Source organism: Siniperca chuatsi, linkage group LG5, assembly GCF_020085105.1.
Source record: "Siniperca chuatsi isolate FFG_IHB_CAS linkage group LG5, ASM2008510v1, whole genome shotgun sequence".
Classification (NCBI taxonomy): Eukaryota; Metazoa; Chordata; class Actinopteri; order Centrarchiformes; family Sinipercidae; genus Siniperca; species Siniperca chuatsi.
The window spans coordinates 10,537,504-10,562,234 of NC_058046.1; the positions used below are offsets into that span (position 1 = coordinate 10,537,504).

Sequence of the window (24,731 nt, forward strand, 5' to 3'; positions counted from 1 at the left end):
TTTTCTCACTTAGCCAATAGTCCATGACATCTTTATTCAGATTCTCCCCCTTGCCCCCAAAGCCACATGAAATCCTTTAGTCTGCTCTGAATATGTTATGACCTTTCCTATAGGTCCTTGTAGAATACCACAGACAAGGCAGACTGCTGCAAGGCTTTGGCTGCGATCAATACTAATCAATTTGTCAGTCTGTTAGCTAATGACAAGCTAAGAACCCGCTGCTCGGAAAAATATGGCTTCCAGACTTCTTTAATTTGTCATAATAGGTGGGCAGAGAAAGCAAACCCGATTATCTGGCTCTTGGTCTCTGATTCCTGATGTGTGGCAGATACAATTTGAAGCTAAGCAGGGTTATTTAAGGAGGCCCGCTGCCTTTTTATGTTTTATGCTGTCAGGTGAATTCGATTTGGAAATTGGACCGTTGCTAATCACATTTTTGCGCTAGTCAAACTCTGATGTGTGTGTGTCCCTGAACACCGAGAGAAAAAAATAAAACAACACCATAAACAACATATTTTAAATGGTGCTCAAGCCTACAATATATAATGTATATTGTATATAACAACATATTTTAAATGGTGCTCAAGCCTACAATATATAATGTAAAAATAATCTGTGTCCATAAAAGTGCTTGAACTGCCATTGAGGTCTGCTATTTGTCACTAAAAAAACTGAATCATGAAGGAAAATAATCATTTTGAAACATGTTGTCATAGATTACAAGCTGAGATCAGTGTATAAAAATACTACCGAAGTTTGATGAATTCTAAAGGCAGAGGCAATCCTTCAGATCGGGTCGGTAGTCCTTGCCTAGGTCCGGCCCTTTCAGTTTGAGATGAATATCTGGATGGAGGATGTATGGGTTTGTGCTGGGTTTCTTGGCCTGTCACTTCACCCCTTCAACACCCAGCAGCTCCCCCAGACCACTGCTATAGAGCTGCAGAACAGAGGGCCCATTAATCAAACCCCAAAGGTCAGGAGCTAAACCCAATTTACCCACATGCTCTCCTTGTCGCTCACAAGAGTAATGAATATGTTGGTGGTGAACCAGGAGGAGCCCAGCTGAGAAACTGTTCAGAGGGATTTAGTCTTTCTCAAAAATGTAACATGGTTCATCTGCGGCCGACTCTTTCCCAGGAGGGAGCGAGGCAGCGTTATTCTGTAGTTAATTCCATGCTCTTTTCTTTTGCCCTTGTATTTCTCATAAAGCATAGGAGATGGAAGTGAATATAGAGTAAATATAACCCCCCTCTGATTCGGTTTGAAGTTACAGAAACATAAAACTGCTGTGTAAAGTCTGGAGGCTTAAATATTCATCAAAGGCGACAGAATGCAACAAGCTACACGCTTTGTTGTTACATGATATTAGGAAAATAAATAAGCATGCATAATATGAATGTCTATTACTGTATATATAATATTGTGATACATATATAATGACACCCAGCAGCTAGTCACGGTACACGGGGCAAATGCCCTTTATTCTCACAGTATGCTTTATCTGCAGTTATAACCTGACTGCAGTTATGTCTGAAGATCCAAAATGAGCTGTTGGCTGTTAGCTAGTAAACATGCATAGCAAGCCACAGTCTGTATGAGCTGCCAAACTATTTTTAGGGAGTGAAATGCCAATCTGTATCGTTTTGATATTTAAAGACTTAGCAAGGATTGTGAGTTATATGTCATTTTCGGTATGCTATATCTAGATAGCAGTTGGGAACTAACCAACAGTTAACGCTACCAGAGAGTAAACAGTAGTTTATACTCTTAAGTACATCACATTAATATTTTAAATCACCTTAATAGGGATCTTCAGGCACACTGCTGAGCAGCTGTTATGTTAGGCTGTGGAACTATAACGTTAGCTACCATTAGCTAAGAATCCAAAGGGGAGACTGTCAGCAGGATCACTTTAAATCTGATGTTTTTAGTTTTAATTGTCAGATGTGACTTTGCTGCAGTTTGTCATTATTTCCATAGTTGTAAAATTACATGGCAGTCATCTCTAAATAAGCCACTTTTTAATATAATGATTTGAATAATAAAAAGGTCATTTTAGGTAATCCTGTAGTAATAGAGGTATCATCACTAAATGTGAACTACAGCAAATTGGTCTGATTTTCTAGATAAAAAAAATTTACTTTAAAGTTGACTTTGAATAAAATACTGCTAAAATATTTGTCAGCGGGACAGTTAAGCTCTCATGAAAAGGGAACACTTTCTAACCCTATTTTTCATCTATATCATTTTATAATTTCTTTTAAAAAATCAAAGAAATCATTTTATATCATTTTTGATGTTATTTTAAGATTAAATTGAACTCTGCGGGTGTGCAGTTGTCACAGTGTTGTTTATCTTCCCCCTTTGATGTAGCAGAGACCCCTCCAGAAAAGTATCCTGGCTCAAACACTGTAGTCTACTGTCCATTGTACATCTTACACTGTCTCTCTTGCTCCCCTTGTATCATTGTCCTAACTTTAAAAAGCAACCTGCTTAAGTGAGAAAGTTTAGTTTTTTATTGAGTATTAATTATTATTTAAACATAATCAGGCTTATTAACTGTGCCACAGATCTCCCCTTATCCTCTTGCCTGTCCTTCAGCTGTCTGCCTGTTTGTCATGCGTCTGCAGAGAGTGCCCTGTCACTACCATCAGCTTCCTCTCAGCGCCGAGAATCCAATGACTTTCCCCTCATCCATAATTGAGAGGCCATGCTAGGTGCCTGGAGAGCTGAAATGAATTAGCTGGAGGTATTAATAGCCATCTAAAAATACAGCTGCAGGTCTATTTGCAGGGGCCCTCAGAGGCAAGGTGTTCAGGCTATTAGCGGCGTTTGAAATTGCGGGAAGATGCAACCCTTGTTGAAGACATTGTGAGAAGTTGAAGATATTGTGTGACATATGAGCAATTGTGTGAAAGCTTGAATTTCATGTGCCATGCGTGTCACAAGATCAGCCGTGCAAAACATTAATTGGAGATAAATGCACTATTTTCAAGCTGTAGCAAAAATGTGAAATTATAGTAATGTAGGAAATTGCGAAAAATACTCCCAGTATCATTGTGACTCCTAAACTTATTCCAATTATCCTCTTTTCAATTCTGTTCCACTCTAGACTCCCTTTAATTAAATCAACTCACCTTTCTCCACTCATAATTCTACAATCTACTGCACCATCGAATGCCGCCCACTCAGTCTAATAGAAACAAAGGGAGATCATCAGGATAATGCGGGTGACTTGCAGTCTAACGAGGCAGACACATTTCAGCTCTAATGATCTAAATGAACTCGTCACTGTCTCTCTCCTCTGTGTCTGAATGCCTCCCTTGACCTGCTGTAATTACACCTTTCATTAGCCATTAGCAGGGATAGCCTCCTAGCACTGGTGGATTGATCGGGCGTTCACAGGGGTACTGTTAACGACACTGCAGAGGAAGACAGGACCATATCCAGCCGCCTGATAAGGGCAGGTACTTCAGGGAGGGGGAATGATGGTGAAGATAATGGCACTGAACATCACTGCATTGAACATTATAACTATTTCGGGTACCACTTCATATGAAGATTATATCTGTGATATAAATCTATGGCCTCACTTTACAGACATTAATAACGACTTCGTTTATCATTTTACCATTGTCTATCCAGATTTTGCACAATTACTGATTTTTTTTTTGCCCTTTTAAATCACTGCTTTGAATTGCTGCAATCACACTTCGGAGCTTTGTCATTCTTAAGATTCAAATAGCTGTAATACTTGTAATGTTTAAAATAGACACTGCATGCTCATAACACTTAAAGCAGTAATAAAACAAGTGATAATACTACAGACGTTTTGCCCTATTGCTCTGCACTGTCATGTATTTCTTTGGCCTGTGAGTTTTTAGTAGTTTCAGCTGAATAATATCAAACACATCTTAAAGTCATTTCAAATTAAAATAATTTTAGCCAAGAAATAAGTACTCTACTACTACTACTCAGAGCTGTCATGTCACTTTTGTCATAGTGTCTGGTCATCACCACAACTAGACCGATGCAAGAGAGATAGCTAACGTTAGCTAGAAACCCATTTGTACAATGCGGGACGAAAACAGCACTGAGTGTGCAGAACTAATGACTCAGCAGCATTTGAGATATCATGAACAAAAAAGTATTGTCTAGTGAAAATCAGTGCTAACATTAGCAAGCTAGGCTAACTAGTTTTCACTAGCGATACACAAACTAACTAAACTGGATTCTTTTAAAAAAGGGATAAACCCTCTTAAAGCCCAAACTAAACAAAATAAATGTAATCATATCTGATATTGTGAAATGGATAACTGCTACCAGCGGCGTTTGCACAAACTGCAACACTACACTGCCTGCCTCTACATGAGAAGTCTTTAAAATAACTACAAGAAGGGCCATGATCTGCTCTGCTGAGAACTAAAGTATTGCATTATTATCCTGTAAACCACTGTAAACTTTCAAACACAGTATAAACACAGTTTTCATGGGGAATTTTCTGACCTCAATGAGGGGTTCCCTGCCAAAAAAAGGTTTGGGAACCAGTAAACTGATATTGAGAGGTCAGAACTCTGACAGACTTGGGAGAAAACTTCCCACAACTATCACGAGCAATATTTCAAGAAAGTTTCCATTCTCAACTGGAGTTTGAGAGATTTTACGAGGCTCAAATGTGATTTCACAAAGCTGCGCACACAGCTTCCAATTAATTCCCTCACTGCCGCAAACTTTCTACAGTGCAGCTAGTATGACACTAAAAGGCACTGTGAGAGGTGGTCCAAGAAAAGCAAGAATATCTGTAGCACTAATAGCTGTCATATCACATCACCTTGGAAGTCATAATATCCACAGTGTGTCATGAGTCATGAGTGTCTTCTGAGTGTTGTAATGCAACATGAGAGTTATGGGTGTCGTCAGCCATGCTCATGAGCATTACAACCAGCAGTAACTTAAAAGAAGAGGACATGACAATACAAACATCCACCATTGTGACATGATAGTGATCTGAATGCAGTGTTCATTTTGGCACCTATTTGTGATTTATTTTTAGAATTAGATGCAAATGTGTAATAGTTTTGGTCACATTTTATTCAAGTTTTTAGAAGATGTATTCACTTTTTTATTCACTAAAATACTATTCACTGCCTGAGTTTATCTTGCGCCGAGCAGATAAAACCGGTAGATAATATTAGCATATTTGTTCAACAACATTTAGAGGTAGATTGACTGTAGATTAATAATCCTGCACTCAGTCCTACCAATAGGCTATAACAAAAACAATAGTGAACAAAAAGTGACGTTAACATCCACATCCCTTCATAATGTTATGTTATCGTCAGCTTACTTTTTAATACAAAATGTCTGCGTGCTAGCCTACATGTTTCCTGGTTTGTCCCAGCTGTTTTGCTGCCACTCCACAAATCTGTCACTTTTTCCTTCCAAGAACTGGTTCCGTTAGCTAACATTACTGGCAGAGACGTAATGTTAGAGATGCAAGCAAGATGCTGCTTATAAATGCTACAGGTTGAGAAGCTAAATTGACTTGAGGTATTTTTGGGTGGAGGATACTGTTTTACCTGTCAGGAGAATGCACAGATGCACTGCATTAAAAAAGTCATTTAGCAAATGTACTTGTCCATTCATCTGTCTTTCACATATTGTGTTGTGTTTGTTTTCACTCGTTGACGAAAACAAAGTCTCATTTTCGTCTTGGAAAAAAATGTCTTCAGGGAATACTTTTCGTTATAGTTTTTATTTTTGAAATTTATAATGAATGGGAAGCACTCTCATTGACTCCCAGCAAAAAATAATCAGTTTAATCATCCCAAAAGAAATGTCATATTTCATTAATATTTGAAAGTTTGCCTCCAAAGAATATGTTTTCTTCTTTACATAAAAAGGCACTTTCATGGTCTTCCTGGTATTAACTGTATTTATGAATCAATTCATTACACAGAGTACAGTAAATAGAGATCAATATTCCTAGTGCATCGAAGACAGTGTAAGAGGAAAGCATTAGAGAAGTGTTGGGGTGGGGATTCTTTGCCATAGTGGGCTAAATCATGAACCATTTATGTTAAACATCATGGGTCTGACCCTGGATCTAGACCTTGGTCACATGAAATCTCTCGCCTCTCTGTTTCTCTGTGTCTCTTTCTCTCATCGCCGCTGTCACTCTACTGTTTTTAAAGTTATAAACCAGACAGGCTTTGAGGTTAGGTTAACAAAGAATTGACCTATCCTGTTGTGTTTTATAAAGACCTGATCATAATATGCTCAGTACCCCTTCAGTTATCCGTCTAGAACACTACCAACATCTAAACAGTCAGGAAAATCAGAAATAGCTGTAGGGGGATCAGCTTCTCTCTCTCTGTGCTGAGCAATTCTTTATCCTGCCAAAATTCATCCGCCATGCCTTCCTTCTCCCTTAACTAAATCCGTCAGCTCCCTTACAATGTACTGACAGGCCCCCTCATTCAGCATCATTCGATTATCAATTCTCATTTCGTGAGCTGCGGCTAAGCTCGTTTCAGATTTAGATCCCAGCCTTCAAGCAGCCATAGATCACCTGTCACTTTTCAGAGTTCTGTGGCAGAAAAGGACAGAAAACCGTCAGTAGCTTTGGGCAGTCTGCCAACGTTGGCAGAGAAATGACTTCATTTTATGTGCTGGAACTGGGACTTATAATGGAGGCGACAGAAACCAAATAACTTCTGCGTGTTCACACTGTGTTTGCCTCTGAATGTTAACGGGTGGGTGTTGGGTAGATCGCTGGCAATAACAAATCTTATATTTCTTGTGCAAAATGTCTGCAATATCAAAACATTGGAAAATCCCATCAACTGCTGTCCGTGTGCTCCAACTCTTTCTTCATTAGCATTTGACAGCAACAGATATACAATCATATGACTGGTGAAAACTGTGCTAACAGTGCTAATACTGAGGAAACTGTAGAGTCTCTTTGTTGGCAATCAGATCTGAGTGCGAGTGTGTGAATTCAGTGATTGCCAGACTTTCTTTGCCACAAGGGATATCTCACTTACAGGATTAGCATAGTCATGCAACTGAGTAGACATACAGTATTAACATCATTATGAAGCACTTAAGGAAGTAAAACACAGCAAGCCTCACTTCTGGTTTCCCTTGACTGCATGAAAAGCACAGAAAGCCTTTGCTCTTTCTCCACTAATGGTGCAATTGGGGAGATGTGAATTCATTTCTGTGGCAGCCTGAGAGTGGATTGAAGAGCTTCTCTCATCCCCTGTCACTCATCCACCCTGATGGGCACGTCGCTCTCCTCTGGCCTCTCTGTTCTCCCTCTCTTTCCCACCTGACAGACAGCTCCTCTGTTCTATTACCCCTAGCTGTAATTTCATGTCAGTTGACAGGAAAAAGACCTATTTACAAATTTAACACCCAATCTTGACACCTAACCTGCAGCTGTCAACTGCAGCGAACCTGCAGACTGAAAGAATGGCAAGGAAATGTTACGGCATCGATTTTCACAAGGCTTAATTGAAACATTTATACAAATCTGAGGCAGCTTGCACTTCACTGAATAAATACTGCTTGTTTTCTGCCCTGTGAACAAATCTGTTAGCTGCAAACATAAATTTGCAGCAGTATCCCGTTGAGAGAAGGGGGAGGCCATTATAGTCTTTCTAAATGCAGTATCTGCTCAGCTTTGTGTACAATCCCGCCCCTAATGTAAAAAAGAGTGTCTCCCTTTATTTATTCATCTCTTTACGCCACCGTGTTTTCATTTATTGGCACTGGAAGCAGACAGCAGGATATTGATTGTGTGCTTTCCTCCAGGGGGTTGTGTGAAAAGGGGATCCATCACCTCTCCACAGCCCACCCACGTGAGGGCCTCCCTTGGACAAGCCCTGTTCTCCAGGGTGGGCCCTTCTGGGTGCACAAAAGCCCTCTCCATGTCTCTCACTGGACCTTTCTACACACTGAGAACTCTGCACAAAAAAACAATCCTTAATCTAGCAGCGTAATCTCAACCCCAATACGGCTAAAAGCAACATCCATTGTGAGACATGCCTCAATAGGGAATTAGAGAAATTGCCATTTCCTTGAAAAGCACGGTTATGATTTGTGTGGAGTGTTTGTCAGGTTCTGAGGAAAAGGCAAGTGGGGGGCAAAGCCAGAGGAAAAAACATGTCAGCCCCTAATCTATTTCTTACATTGATATATGTACGGCAGGCTTAACAGAGATTTAAATAATTCAAAGTGCTTGGACTGCCAAAGCTCCATAATCAGCTTGCGAGCTCAAGGAAGCAGCACGATAGAGTGTACAGTACCATACAGGGAGACTGATTGCTCAGCCCACATACATAATTAAGCAGCGATGGGGGTTTCGGCTTTGGGGGGAGAGCCCTGTTTAATGACAGGTCAGCTTGTTGGTGCTGGTGCAGTATTTCTACATGGACGAGTCTGTTTACATGACCGGCTGCGTAATGATCTGAGAAGTGTGGATGTGGAGGGGGTGTACTGTGGAGTGTCTTGTCACTGCTGTGGTATGATGTCAGCAAATATGCAGTCCAAAATAAGGCTGAGTATCTCAGCCAGGATTTATGGCTCCATATGGTTCGCATTAGTGGAAATTTAGTAGATTATCACAGATGGAGTTGTTTAAAGCCTTATTAGTCATTGGGACATAGCTTACTGTATTGGTCCCTACTGCTCTCATTCTGCAATTTAATGTTTTCTTCCTACAGCACACAGTGGACTGTACACAGCCCAGACCAAACCTTGACATTCATCAGATCCAGTGAGCATTTGGACTGTTATCTCTGCACATTGCACATATTCTTTATACTTCATACTGTGAACTTTTGCACATTCCGTGGTCAATATTTTGCACATTCCTTCACAACACTGTACAGCTCTTTCGATTATTATTTTTTTTATTGTCAATTTCCTATTTATGCTTCCTGACATGCAGTACTTGCTTTTATCTTTCTTTTTATATCTTCTACTTACTATGTATATTGTTATGCACCAAAACACCAACACAAGGCAAATTCCTTGTATATATGTATGTATGTATGTTAGCATGCTAACAAGCTAAACTAATATGGTGTACATGTTACAACATTTTACCTGCTAAACATCAGCATGTTAGCATTGTCATTGAGAGCACCACTGTGCATAAGTACAGCCTCACAGAGCCACTAGCTGGCTGTACTAGTCTTGTTAAACTATCTATGTGTCAGGAGCAACACCTCAGACGCTACATATCTGATTTTATATTCACTGATGCGTTTTGGCATTTTTCAAAACACTCAGACATGATTAAACCTGTACAATCCAGTCTTGAGACAGAAAACCAATACACCAAGTCAGTCAGTCAGTCAAACGGTAAGAAAGTCAGTAGGCCAATGTGCGTGTGACCTTATCCCGTGTCCTCCCATTGGCATGTCCCTGTCCTCCCCTCTCAGAGCAGGGACCCAGATGGCATGAGGCGGCAGTGACCAGGGCGAAGGCCTGTCTGTCTGCCAGACTGACAGCAGCTCAGTGCCAGAGGCTCATTATCAAGCAGCAGCCACAGCAACAGCAACAACAACAACAGCCATGCAGCCTCCAGACGGCTGCATGCAGCTGACCACACAAAACACAAACCCATCTGTAACCACTCCATGCCTTTAATAAGTGGCAAAAGAGCCCTTTTTCTGTTGTGTGTTGTTGTGACAACTGAAAAAATTCCAACTGAACATGAACAATCATGAACACTCATTATGAAGAATTAGGAATCTATAAGAATGTAATCATCAAAATCTGCAATAAGATACTGATTATTATCTGCAAAGTCAGTTTGTCTGCCAAAAGTATAAACTGAACAACAAATAATAAAAGGAAAATGATATTGTTGGCAGCTAAATCTGCTCTTTGCATCAATGACTGTGTTTTTACTGCTGTTACTTAACAAGCCTTTGCAGCTTTTGATTTCTAACTGTGGAATGCGAACAAATCATTACAGCCGCTCAGTCATCTCACTTGGCACTGAAGCACAGTAGCAGATTACTTATGTAGCAAATTAGAAGAAGCTATGAGGCTTGACATTCAGTTAAAACACTTACAACCCGTCTGTACAAATTATTTTTGAGCATCTGAGGATTTTTATGTCATCTTGGTTCTTTCTATTTACATGGAAATGATATGTCCTTGTGTATGTAAGTACTGAATTACCCTAATTTCTGTGTTTGGGGGGATGAAGACATACCTACGTTAACAAACTGTCACTTCCCGATTAGGAGTAAGAGTATTTAGTATTTATTGTAAGTCTGTTTTTCATGACAGGATAAAGACAGAAATCATTTGTGGGATAAAAAGAAGATGAAAATGCACATCATACAATTATTTCACACAATTTGGTTTCTCCCAATTTTATCACTACATAAAACAAATGTGTAGGAATTTGTCTAGGTGCAGAAAGATACAACCAACTTCCAAGTTTCCAAGAGATGACAGGATGTCTGATATAATGCAAACAGATGGTGCAGTACATGCAGTGGGGAGTACAAACAGAAACATGTATTCTGAGCTAAACTGAACAGCATGGAAAGCTAAAATTAATTTCATACCTCAAAACGTTTTTCAGAGCCGAGTTCTAACTCTACAAAGATTTCTCAGAGACAAAGCTATTTTTGAGGTAGAAATAATCTCATTGGTTGAGTTAAACTATAATTGCCAAAGAAAATGAATCACAGTGTAAGAATTTCAGACAACCAAGCAGACCTCTGGAGATCAAGCCACTACAGAGCAGGCATTTAAGATTGAGTTTCATGGTAATGAATAAAGGTTTTAAAAAGGCGTCTTTTGTTTTAAATCTTTAGTACTTTCAGAGAGCACTATAAGAAATGTAATTGTTTTTCTGTGATATATTTCTTTATTTTACAGAAATATGGTGTATTTGTCCAGGTAGCCTTTTAGTGACTATCAAAATACATGATTATTGAAATTAGATGAACAAAATGCTGACATCTAATTGTTAATACAGTATATATTAAAATATACAGCAAGTGAAAAAGATGTCTTTTATATTTTTTTTATGTTCTGATTTGTTATCTCTTCCCTATTTGACCTTTTAAAGAATAAGGCTGGCAGTGAATTGATCCTACTTACTAGTAGGTTCCTAATTTATTTTATTTCTCTGTGCCAAAGACCTCTATTTTATCTGTATTCTGCCAAAGATTGTTTATGAGTTAAATAATTATGACTCAATGTTTCTAGTCCCAACAAACCCAACAGAGTGATACATTTTCTTTAGCTGATCACTGATCATTACGTCAGTTTCAGGAGTCACATTCTCCCAGTTAATCTTTCTTCCATATCATATTAACAATTCAAGCTTATAAACGTTTGGAATCAGGACTTTCCATATTTGGATTAAGTAGCTTGTGAAAAATAAGGTGGGTCGAATTTAGAAGGCTACGTGTATAATTTCAAATGTGTCAGATACATATTTAATCAGCATTTAGGTAAAAATAAGTATTGGATCAGACTTGGTATCGGCAGATACCCAATATTAAAGGACTGAGACAAAAAAACTTGATCGGAACATCCCTACTAAAAACTACAGAAGCTATAGATCTGTGACCTGTTTTCAAAGATTTATGTCTTCAGTTAAAACTGAGTACCACAGACCGGGTAGGGAAGTCCGCAAGTATTGAGAGATTATCTAAGCATTGTTGGTTTTGGTCTTTTTGATTTGTTGTCAATAAGAAATATATACAATAATGCCAGACTTATCCTTTAATCCCTATCCCTCATAAAATAATTTTTTGGTTCCTCCCACTGAAGGTCAACTCAACCAATGAAATAATTTTTTACTCTGACCTCTGTGCTGAGAAATGTTTGAATAACTAAAAGTCCAATGTGCAGATCGGCACACAGGCCCTTTGTAGCCTCCTTCATGTGTTCCTTCATTGTGCCATATAATATAAGCCCAGTGTTTGTTGACTGTGTGCTGTAAACTGGCACATTACAGATTGTAGACTGAGCGTGAGTCACAGACAAAACCTGGCAAGCTCGTTGCTCCTCAGAGCCTGCAATGATGTCAGCATAGAAGCAGCCAATCGGCTGGGTCCTCTATTTGAAATAACTCCAACCCAAATTAGAGCTCAGACACATTCCTACAATACAATATTCACATGCGCGAGCAAAGCCTATGCATGTAGCCCTGCACAAACCAACGCATAAAACACTCCTTCACAAGTGCAATTCAAAAAATACTGAAGACAAGCATGATCAAGAGAAACTGTTGACACACTCTCACATACTAAGAATACACACACCAGAAAACATGCACACACACACATCCTGCCAACAGACAAGACACAGCTGTGGGCCCAGAGCAGTGCTCCAGCCAGCACAGCATTAAGCCTGCTACTGACTGACAGGACCTAAGGGCTTTCCTGCCCTACAATAACATATTTTCATAATCATCCTTCTTGCGGCTAATAATAACCTTTTGAGGGAATTGCGGCTAAATAATGAGGGTAGCAAATGCACCTCAATTCCTCTGCTTGGAGAGTCTGGTTGGCAGAGGACTTGAAGTTGTGAGTGGAAACACTGGATTAGAAAACAGGCTGCAAGCTGCAGGCAGACTAAACCCCTCATCCTCACTCACTTAAATAAATGTTAAACATATCAACCCTAACATGTTATTCGTTTTAAACACTCCTTGTGTTACTTGCACTTCCTCTTAATTGTTCTGAAAGGCACACTAGGAAAGATACACACTTTTAGCAACTTGAAATCAGAATGTGGGCAACAGTGAACAGCATCCCATCCACCCTCATTGAAACACTTGACTTTGTTTTACAAATCATAACTATTATTTTGATGTTGGTTATGTCTAGTGGGAAATCTTCTTCACATGCAATCAGTTGTGTAGTTGCGTTTCATGAAGGAACAATTTTCTTTCTACTGATGAAACTGCTCACAACAAGGTCTGTGGATTATTTTGAGTAACAGGGTCATGATTTCTGGAAAGAGACGTTGCTGCTGAAGCCCCTTTCAGACATGCACCCACTGAGATTCACATTGAGAAGAAAGTGGGCAAACGTCCCTCGCTTCACGATGGTCATTAGTTAAAGCTTCAACGGCAAACTACGTTCAGTGATGCAGCCTGTGACAGAACAGAAAACAGTCTTCTTTCTTGCTATTATAACATTTTTACATTTTTATCATAACATTCTTCAATTCAAATCAATTGGGCTTTATTGGCATGGGAAACAGATGTTAACATTGCCACGGCATGTATGAAATAAAAACATAAACAGAAAAAATGTGCTATTAGAATACATACAGTATATATAAGTAAGATAATATAGTATAATAATAATAAAAAATATTGACTTGCAGTTAAAAATACAAATAAAAGTGAAAACTACATAAACATTGCAACATTTTTTTTATGAATGTGTGTGTGTTTCTGTGTGTGTGTGTGTGTCTAGACTCATTGTCCCTCAGGTTGTGCCATGTTGATATATGCTGGGCAGCAAGAGATGCTCTGTCTCCTTCTCCTAGGAGTATTTTTAATTTTGAGAGGTCATTTAGCTCTTTGAAATCTGAGATTAGTTAAACTTGTTAAAGTAAATGTTTCTTACTTCATTGAATGTTGAATGTTGTACATCTCACTTTCTCACCAGGTCTGAAAAGGGCTTTAGAAGATTTTACTGTCAGCCAGATCCTTATACATCTTGATTACGCATGTGTTGTGTGAAGTAGCACCTCTGCTCTTTTTGTTTTCCTAATAGATAAAGTTCTATTCATAAAATTGTATAATTTTTTATTATGTTAGCAGAGGCAGGCTTTATTTCAGGTGTGGCGGACTGCCTCCACTATACACTGCAGGAAACCCTGATGATGATGGCAGGAACAATAGGCCACTTTCACAGAAGACATTCTGAGTCACTCAGTGGGGTATAATTACATTTCCTGTGTGCATGTGATGTGTAAATTTCAGGGAAAATTGTAAGTAGTGTGACCATGGATAAGGTGACATACATTTATACACTCTACACAGCAGCGTAAGCATTAATGTAGAGCCAATACCGGACCTAATCCAACTGTATTGAAAAGCTGCACTCCCTGGCAGAACGCATTCGCCAAGATTTTGGCCAGACTCAATCAGTATTGTGGAAAATGATAGTAAAATAGGGCTACGGTTGAAATTTGAGTTATGCTTGCAGATGGAACCTTTCTTGCATTGGTGATTCACCTCCTCCCTGCATTCATTATGGATGAGGTCCTCTTGGTGCTTTCATGACAGCCTCTTTCATCCCCACAGAGACTGGAGAACTTTGAACTCTCCTCTCGCCGTAGCTTTAACAGTGCTAACAGTAACAAAAACATACAGTTTCTTTGGACTATACATGAATGCTGGTAGAGCTCTCCTGGCAGTTTACAGAACACGCCACCGTGTGTGTGTAAATGTGTGTTCAGCAGGTCTTAATTAATGGAAGCCCTGAGGATCTGTATTGTGTTATGCATGAGAGTAAAATAGACCTATGAATATATTATCCTCAAATGTTAAAGATATGCTTTGCGTAGTAGCTGCAAATGCTAAAGCGCGCGCACACACACACACACACAACAACTCCTTTATGGGGAAATTTATTGATGACAGAATTCAGTCTGCTCTTGAAAAATGGGTGAGTGGAGCTAAGTGCGGCTTTCCAGGGAGCGATTCCTTGAGTCTGTGGTCCTTATGTCTATGGTTGTTAACAGTTCCCTCTATTGCAAAGTCAACATCCAGCTTCAGTCTGAGTGAAATACCTCCGCTGTCGAGATCGTAAGTCTGTCGGAGGAGACTTGAAATATGGCTCTCCTCGGACCACCTAGGAGTTGAACCCAGAATGAGTGCTGATGTTTGTGTTACAGCTGGGCAGTGCTGTTGCTTTTAGTTCAGTCATAGCACCACCCTCTTGTTCTTCTTCCTCCTCCTCCTCTTCTTTATCAGCTTATCTCTGTCTTTGTCCCACTGTGGTCACAGTGTGGACACCAGACCAACAGGAGACCCGTCTTTGCTGCAACAGCTGATGAATCCATAAAGAGATTACTACCCTACAAAAACCCACCAACATTTAAAAGCTCCGGTATTGATTGCACCCTGGTTGGATTCCTGCTTGTTTTCCACCCACTGTAGCATGCCTGGAAAATGAAGTCATGAAAAGCTCTTTGTGCTCATGTTGGAGTGATCACTAATACATGTGTAAGGTTTTTTTTTCCTGCAAGAGTTTCACTCAACAAAGGTTTTCCACTTGGCCATTTTTGCTTGTCATATCGGCTCCCACTTTGATGTTGTACCTGCGTGAACTGTTGCACAGACAGGAGGGATTGTCTCAGGAACATTGTGCTGTGGGCTGCACCATCAAGTGTTTGATCTATGATAACTTTCATTTAAACTAAACAGCGTAGGCTGCTGTCCATGTATTCTGATACATATATTCTGTGCTTTAGGCAGTGTGAGGTCCTGTTGTCCTGGCGCCATGTATACTTTACAGTTCAACCTGTATTGTTTTTAAGGATAGATACAGTGTATGTTTAGTACTAAAGCTAGTGATATAATTTGTGTCAATACACAATATTCTTTTTTACATTTTATCACAGTTAAACCAAAACTTCAAAAACATATTTTGCATTCCTGCATTTCATTTTCTTTGGGAAGGTGTAAACGCCTCTCGACAGGCAAAAGGACCAAATGGTGCATAAGAATTCAGGCTTAGGGCATCCCATAATCAATCCTTGCAGTACTGCAATCAATTACTCAACAAATATAAAATCACACAAACTTCATCACACTGTGTGTATCATATTAGATATCCAATAAAAAGACCAACATTGGCCCTAAGTTTAACCATCTGAAACTCCACTGTGTGTCCAATCTGATGTCACCAAGGAAAACTCCTTGCATTTATTTAGAGTCTGGGAATGTATCTGCATTGATTTTGAATTTTAAAAACTATTGAATCCAGATGTAAAATCAGAGTATAAAAGATTGCTTTTTTAATAAGCTCCTCAAAGTGCACAAATTCCACAGCATGTGTGGGGACAAGCAGCAATTAATGATGAAAATTTAAACAACCCAGGTATTTTCCTATTAAATTAGAAGAAATTATGAACCTGACATTTTTTTCGCACTCTCTGATTATGTTGTTTTTGTCTCTGAGAGGCTAATACACAAGTGTGTTTTGTCTGCAGAAAAAAACACAGTGAGGAAGCTCTTCACCACAGTGAACATTCAGACAAGTGGAAAGTGCTTGACACATGCCATTCGTGTTTTCTTTTGTTATTGTTCTGTCAGCAAGGCCCCCTCAGCTGCCATCACATCACAGGTTATCTCGGTAAACACTACAACCTTTTGACCTCTGGCGGACAGCCACCTGCCATCGCCGACATTCTTCACCTGCTGCACTGCTATTTCACCCACTTGGAAGGTCACTGCCTGTCATGGTGTGTGCATTTGTTTCCCCATGAATTTTGTTCTAGTCAGGTAGGAAAGTGCTGTAGAAGGTCTGTTTACTGATGTTTATTTGTTTGGCTCAGTTCTGTAACACCAGTGCTCTAACATACAAATACTAATTTAACAAAAATGTATGTATACACATCCCATGAACAGCATTTAGTCCATTATGGGACACTAAAACTATGAAAACCAATAAAACTACCCCATAAAACCCTACAAAATATAATTCAATACTGAATTATGTCTTCTGAGCACTTAAATTATTGTGTCTATGAACAAAAGTCTTCTCTTTCCCCAGCATTTTATACTACCACTTTGAACTCCTTCAGTTTGAATCACACTATCAATGAAATCCAAATCAGAGCAGCAATGATCCTATTAATTAACTTCATCCTGTCAAAGTATCAGGCAGAGAGAATATCTCATTTGCAGCTCAGCATGGCATTGAAAAGAACACTCCTAATGAGCAATCCCTTTTTGTCAATAGAACATCTGCTTGGTAGCTCAACAAATTTGTCTCTACAAAAATATTTATCTCCGTGTACTCGCTGGACAAGAATGGTCATAGCTGCTGTACATGTAGGTCAATCAGAGGGAAGGATTAATGTGCATTCCTTATTAATAGCTCACAGGGGTCACCGGGCTAATTGGCATTTTGGGGACCTTCATTTAGCCAGAGAGAATCAGCTGATGATACACCTCTTTTCAGCTAATCCTTGGCTCCGATCCATACAGATTTCCACAAAAACACCTGGGAGATGCACAGTATACTCGTGTCTCGAGCAGCTCCACTGCATTTACCTTGCTCAAGAGTACAAGAGGAATAGAAGAATGTTACTAAATCACGTCTTTCTCTTTATTCATTTAGATCCAGCATGCAGTGCTGTTGCTGCAGGAGTAAAAACAAAAAGTGCATTGGGGTCTGTGGAAGAAATAATATTTCATGATTTTATTAATCTATAATTTAAACGGAAATAGAGATTTTAGATGCTGACTTTAACATGTGGCTGAGTCTTTAAACCTGCAATAACTGGAAATATCGGAAACAAGTTGTGAACACAACATTGACATGTCACAGTTTAAGTTGATCTGGCGAACTTGTCACTTATTTACACATCTAGCAGTTACAGAGCAACATTATCATTCATTTGGAGTTGTGTCCAAGTCCAGTATTCACTCTCTTTTAGCTCTGTTTTTGGTCTCCACCAACTCATGAGGGAAATATCTGGCTCTTTAGCTGCTAAATGCTCTACTATGTTCACCAGCTAGTTGCTAACTGTGTCTGTCGGCCGTTTGGTGCTGAGCAGGTAGGGTATAGTGCTGCAGATGAAAACGATGCTATGAGAGCGGTGAGAGTGAACCAAAACATTAAAGGTGCGGGCTGAACAGCTAAACAAAGAGATGAAACTCGCTTCAGGTGATAATTCTCTGTAGGTTCATCACTACAAGCGACCCCTTTCACACTGTCACATTGTTTTCACATTGTCATTTGTTACATTGTTATTATAAAAATATCAATTATAGCCGCTTTAAGGTTTTGACCTTAAAAACAAAACACACACACAGTCATACAGTTGAAGACAGAGGCCTGTATGTGTAACAAAAAGCCTAGACTAGGAGAAATGGTGCTGTTTACTAGTGTTAGCTTTAGCCACTGTGGACGCTAATAACTGTGCTTTATCAGACCAAAGTCCAGTAAAAGCTGTTGAATGTAAGTTCTCTGCTGGGTTCCTTTGTGATAAAGGGACAGCTATTGTGTCTTACCACGGCATTTGAGATTTCTTGTACTTTGCCTCGTGTGCCTTCTTCTCTATCACTCCTTTTACTAACCCCCACACACACACAAACACACACACTTACACGCCTCACGTACACCTGTACCCACCTACAGCTTAACCAACCCAGATGGCGTCGTAGCCTAGCTACGTTCCACGCCATCTTGAAGACAAGCAGCGTGCATCCTCCATTTTGGTTCTTACCCCTTAGTTTGAGTTTCGCTGGCCTGCCCGCCACTCTCTATTGTCCCACACACACACATGCCCACACTTTACATGCTTGCAGATTGTTGTATGCTTATTGTGTTTAGAGTAGATGATAGTGGTTTGTTGGCTGAAGTTATTTATTATTAATCAGTGCTAAAGTTAAATAAATTCTGTTGTACTTTTAAAGAGTTGCCTGTGTTTATTTTGTGTATGTGTTGGAATAACAGCTGGTTGTGACGGTCAGTGCTCGGATTCACCCTTCACTGTCCACCTTATTAATGTAAGATAGTACTTTAAATATCAGCATTTCTAAGTTGACGGCCACCTTTTGAGAGAGTTGAGTTTTTCACGTTTGGTTATTGGTGCCTGATCCCAGAGTGGTGCCCCGTAATTATTCATCCATATGAATAATTATGATACTATTTTTTTAGTAATATTAATAAATATCTTTGATATTTTGCTAATAACCAAACCTGCCCTACCTGAATCCCAACACAGTCATACAGTTAGTCTGTTTAACATCAAGTTTCACAAATAATTTCAGCGGTGGCAAACACTAGAGTTGTAGGTGTCAATTTTTGTCAGCTGCTATGTATAAAACTGCAATATAAATGTAAAAAAAACAACAATGAATTCATAAACAAAACCAGCAGTGTTGCAAGACAGTTTCCACTATTCTGCAATTCCACAGAGGAGTTATAAAGTAAGCTGACAAGCTAACTATTCCTTTGTTTGATTTACTCAGCAACACTTGAATATCGGACAAAGCCTATCCTGTAGTGGAACAATAATTCGATCCCAAGTCTCTTCAGTTTACACCAATGTAGGTAGTTCAAAGTAGATTTGTAGTGTGTGTGTGTGTGTGTTTATCATAGGTTGCAGACTCTTTCACTGCTAACTGCTTGAAATCTGTGTCTGTTAATAATATGTCACAATGACATTCATAGTGTCACATGGTTCAGTGCTGTAGTTTACTGTGTTCATGCTGTGATCTTAATGCAAATATCACATACAGAAAGAGATAATGGATCTCTCTCTCACACATACAGTATTTAGAAGTACAGCATTTATTAGAGGTATTTTAAGGTCTTTTGTGGCAAGGCCAAGTCAACCACAAGTATTTCAGGTCTGAATATTGACCTTTAAAATAACACAGCTTTTGAACAAATTATTTTTAAAGTTACTTTCATGGTTTTTACAGCAGAGACCAAGTCTTTTCAATGCATAGGGTTACATGTGAATTTAGTGTTGTCTTACAGCAAGAACACCTTTGATACAGTCTCTGGTACTGCTCCTTCCTGTATGGATATTTGCCCTGTGTCTCTCTGTCTGCAAATAAACAGTCCAAACAGATGCGCAACAGACAGAATGGACTCTCTGGCCTGATTCATGAACACATGATAATCCACCGCAGCTAATGCATGCAAACTGATTTACACTATCTTTCCTTTCTTGTGCTTTGACTATGTAAAAAACTTGTACAATTTCTGTCCTGAGAAATGTCTTATTTTAGTAGAATCCAACCAACTAATCATGTTTTGTCCTATTAATTAAAAGTTTTAACTTGATAGTTTTGAAAGTAAGTGTTAACATAGGGGACAAAGTCTTCCTCCTCCACTTCCTGCATCCACGTCTGCTCCAATGACAGGGGTGACAGAAGAGTCGGAGGAGAAATGTAGGCTGGCATCCAGCTCTTCTGAGTCACTCTCTATGTTTGTGATGGTCCAACCTGCCTACTTATGAATGATTCCTCCTCAAATTATGTCCTGTTTTAGGCAGATGTCCTCACAAAGAAATGCCAGTTCATTTTCTATTCATGACAGAAAAAAACAAACAAATTACGGCTTTTTTTTTAAAACAGTGGATAGTAGATCACTTCCACCAACACAGTGACATCTTCCCAATTGCCCACAGTGGCAGCAACAATCCACCTTCACACTTATTCCTATTCCCTCCTCAGCCGTCCTCCCTCTCCACTACCCTCTCCAGTCTCTGTGGTCTGTTTAATGAGCTCACTCTGAGCTGTGTTTAAGCTCATTAACCTTTGTGGGTGGTGAGTCCCACTGAGAGGGAAAGCCATTGATACACAGACACAGATCTAAAGAGGGAGGTTTTTTACACTTCAAACACATAGTGATTTAAACTTATTAAGATTCTATAAATTATAGTTAAAATACTTGACAGCTTAAAATATGAGGACTTGAATTCTTCAAAGCTGTATAATGCCAAGAATTTCATAATTTGTTGAATAAAACAACTGTTTCAAACAACGTGATTTGCAGTGGAAATAACTGACATTATCTAATAACTGTCTATGCTTTACACAGAAGACTTAATTGGTTTAACTTCATTGAAAATGTAAGCCCAAATAAAATGTGATTATTGAATGTACATCTTCTAAAGGAAAATTGTTAAAGACACAAGTGACCATTCACTAAGCCTCACCCCCCCTGTTACTGTTGCTACAAGCTTTCTGTACTCACACGGCACATACAGTTTACAATGCTATTGATGGCAGATTCACCTCTCGAAATCCTTAGTAGTTTCTGAAACAATGCTAGCTATTTCTAGCTTGCAACCATCGATTTTGCTTGCTGAAATGACAACTGTCACTGGCAGATTTTATCAGCAGTAGCTAGTTAACTAATAAAGCTAACATTAGTAAGTATATTTCCTTCTGACTTGTTTTAAAATGGGAATCTTGTAAAAAGGGGTAAAACATGCACATAATGGCTACATACATAATATCATGCTAAAAGACTGAGGCTAAAGCTTCATGTCCCAGGCAAAATGTCAGCCTCAGCAGTTGATGATGCATGTAGAAGACATGGAGATAAGAAGCAGCATGGTTCATGTGTTGCAGTGTAGAGCTAGTTAGTTCTAGTATGATAAGGAAAAATGTGAAATCAGTTTTGCTTACATACTTCAAACAGCCTGTTTTCACTTTTACAAGAGAAAGGGCTTTTAGGATAACTAACTGTGTTTGGCAAAGGTAACACTATCTTGGATAGTATCTCGCAAGAGTTTGGCTGAGGTTGCTCAAGTGTAAACTTCACAAATCCAACAACACGCAGGACAGAACCCCTACACTCTGATAGCATCCAGCTTCCATGCAGTGGGGAAATACTACATAGTGGATGTGCTAGTTGTGAATGTGGCTTTTCCAAACGTAACCTGTAACCCCACAAACTAATGCAATCAGTTAATGATGTAATCCGTGGCCTTGGAAGTAACGCTGTTACCACTGTAGGTAGTAAGCTAGTTAGCTCAACATGCTAACGATTGCGCCTTACATTACAGCAGATAAACACACTGTTGCTCTTGTGTTTTTTGGTTTTGGAAAGGCTAGAAAAAAAAGACAACCCTCCAAACTCTTTTTTTGCTCTTACCACAGCCCCATGCACTAGTTTCGGTATGGGTAGTTCAAATGTTGACAGACTTGCCTTGTCTAATTATTTGAGCTGAACGATATCCAAAAAAAATCATATTGCGATTATTTTGACAGATATTGCGATTGCAATACCAGTCACGATTTTAGTGGGAATGGTCATTTTGCATTTCATTTTCACTGAAAAAAATATAAAAATGATGATGATGTGATTTTTGCTGTTAGTGAACAGTCAACTACCAAGCAGAGTGTTTAGAACCCAGGTTCAACCCAAGCCTAATTAAATGTAATAATCTGCCACTCTGCTATTAAATAAGGCAGTATGTTTGTTTAATTTGCCATCTATTGAAGACAGGGAATGTAAAAGTTGAGCAAAAATAATAATGGATGAATTACAAGAAACTTTGCTACACACACACAATGAGTCAGCTACAGCATTAGACTGTTTCCAGTCAAATCTCGAACAAGCAGGAAGTAGGCAAGAGAAGTGAGAATGGTGTCAATCTCAGGGTGTAACATCCTCATATTTGGTCAAATAAAAAGTGGAAGTGAGTGTCAGTCAGCATCAGTATTCAGACAGCTTTTATCCGTCATTCTGCAGTATGAACGAAGGAGAGAGGATTTCCTTAGCTTCTGATAGACGTGAAAACCACAAGACACCTCCTCAGTCCTCCATTGAGCATGTACTGTTCTACAGACTCAGATCAGTCTGCATTAAATTAGTCATTTGTTTACACAAACTATCTTGTACATCTTGCTTTTCAGTTCATTTTTCTCTGTATTTTTCTCTCTCTGAGTGACTTTGAACAAACACACATTCATACAGACACTTCCACTAACTGATTATCTCTGTGCACACACAATAGTAGTAAAAAGCATGTGAAGTGCATTAGCTGCGGCTCTGACATCACATGTTCCATTCCCAGCTGGCATTATGCCCTGTTTTGGAGCCTCATACCATCCTCCCACCACACCAGGCCAAGTAGAAATAGGAACCTCTTTTCACTTCTGACCTTTGACCTCTAATGAAGCAGCTAAGCATAGCTTATTTCTCACCCCTTTCTATAAAAATGTCTAGTGCAGTTTTTCAAGGCAAACAACATTAAAAGAAGAAAATGTTCTCATTCAGCAGTATCCAGACATGCTCCTACCTTGAGTTTGGTCTGGTTAGCACAGGTTAGATTAGTCAATGTTTAATGAAAAGTTAAGTACTTTGATTTACTCTTGGAGCTACTTTGCTCTTTTTCCTTTTTTCCTGTTGTCTACACTTTGTCTTCCTCTTGTCTCTTTCATATCAAATTAGCAGGGACTAAAACAATATTGTTCCATTGGTATTATGAGGTAAGTAAGTGGCACACATATCAAATGAGTAGTTCCTTTGGGAAAAAAAATATCCCTCCCATCACTCTCTACACTCTCCCGTGGGACTTGTGGTTATGATGCTTACATGTTTCTTCAAGGAAGCCTGGTTGTTTCCATCCCTCTGTCTCCTCCTGATTGTCTTTTACAGCCACTGCTCCCCAGGGAAGAAGCAGTCATATTGTTTCTCCCTCCAGCAGATGCTCTCCTCCTGCCATAATCTGTCTGCCGCTGAGCCAATATTATTAGGTGCTGATTTTTACAGGGGGTGGGGAGAGTGAGGGGGGTTGCATATTCACATCTTCATAGCTCAGTTCACTTATTCGGTGGCAGAAAAGGTTAAGAGCTAGTGAGACCGGAGGAGAGGATTAGTGCTGTGAGAATTGCTTTTTATTACTGTTAAGGTCATAGCCATATTTAAAATCCATGAGAGAGCAGCGTCGGTGGATATGTGGCCAGATGGGCGAGCTCGCCTCAGCGCCGTGCTGCAGAATCAGCTCTGACTTTGATTTCATTAAAGAGACACTGTGAGGCTTCTTATGAATACGAGATAACCACATAGAAGCAGGAGATAACCGCAACAATGGTATCAGCAATCACTGGAAATCAAAGTTTATCCACATGGAGAGGAGCAAAGAGCCTGTTTGTGCCATGTGATATAATGGTCTGAAAGGGATTACATCATCGTTTGGGATGTAGGTGGGGGGGCTGGCGAGAGAAGACTTGGACTGCCACCTGGTGTCTGTCTCACCAATTACACCCTCCTCTGATCTGAAACCGCCAGTGTTGAAACAAAGCTCCCTGTGGGTGCTAGTGAATGAGAACATTTGTTCTCCCAGACGTGCTGCATAAATTACCAGAAGCACCGCTCTTCTATGTTAGATGAAACAGGAAAGTGTCCGTACACAGGGGGGAAGAGTGGCAGCCATAGTTTTCCATATGAGAGCATGGTAAATGGTGCTTGCCCGGTACCCATATATCCTCACTCTGGCTGAAGTGTTGTCAATGCCAAAATGCCATTAGACAGCTGCATGGTATTTTCAGAGCTGCAGCATAATGACTCAGAGGGCTGTGTTTAGTGTCATTACTTGGGGATTAGGACTCCTCTTTCAAGTCGACACATCTCCGAAGAGCCTGCAGTGTGCAGCCATGAGGGAGCCATTGGGCCTTGTCTGGCAATGAAACGGCAACATGTTCTCACATATTTCCAGCAAAGCAAGCCTGTTTGTGTTTGTTTGCAGCCGAATCGGAAGCAAATCTCAGAAGAGCCTCTTAATGGCACTTACAAACTAATAGCAAAATGGCTTAAAAGCCTTGACTGCTACCTCACTGTGAGTCTGCAAGAGGCACTCTGCCATAGCAGCATGAGGCCCGTTTCTCTCCTACCTACTAATCATTTGGTTCCTGTGGCAATTCAGATTTTCGTTGTCATATCTCAAAGAAAAACATGAGTGGTATATTGGATCAATTACACATCATTATTCAGATGCTACATTAGTGAGGTGAAAACTGCAGC

General features: G+C 39.6%; 1 long non-coding RNA gene across 3 annotated transcripts in view; it reads left to right on the plus strand.

Moving 5' to 3' along the window:
- Positions 1–24,731, plus strand: part of LOC122875958 — a 64,953-nt gene that overhangs the window by 31,017 nt on the left and 9,205 nt on the right. For 2 of the 3 annotated variants that reach the window (XR_006377974.1, XR_006377975.1), the window contains 2 exons: positions 8,730–8,782; positions 9,453–9,755. The exons of the other annotated variant lie outside the window; for it this stretch is intronic. This is a non-coding gene — a long non-coding RNA (uncharacterized LOC122875958). Of the gene's footprint in view, positions 1–8,729; positions 8,783–9,452; positions 9,756–24,731 lie in introns of those variants that run through there. 3 annotated transcript variants of the gene reach the window in all.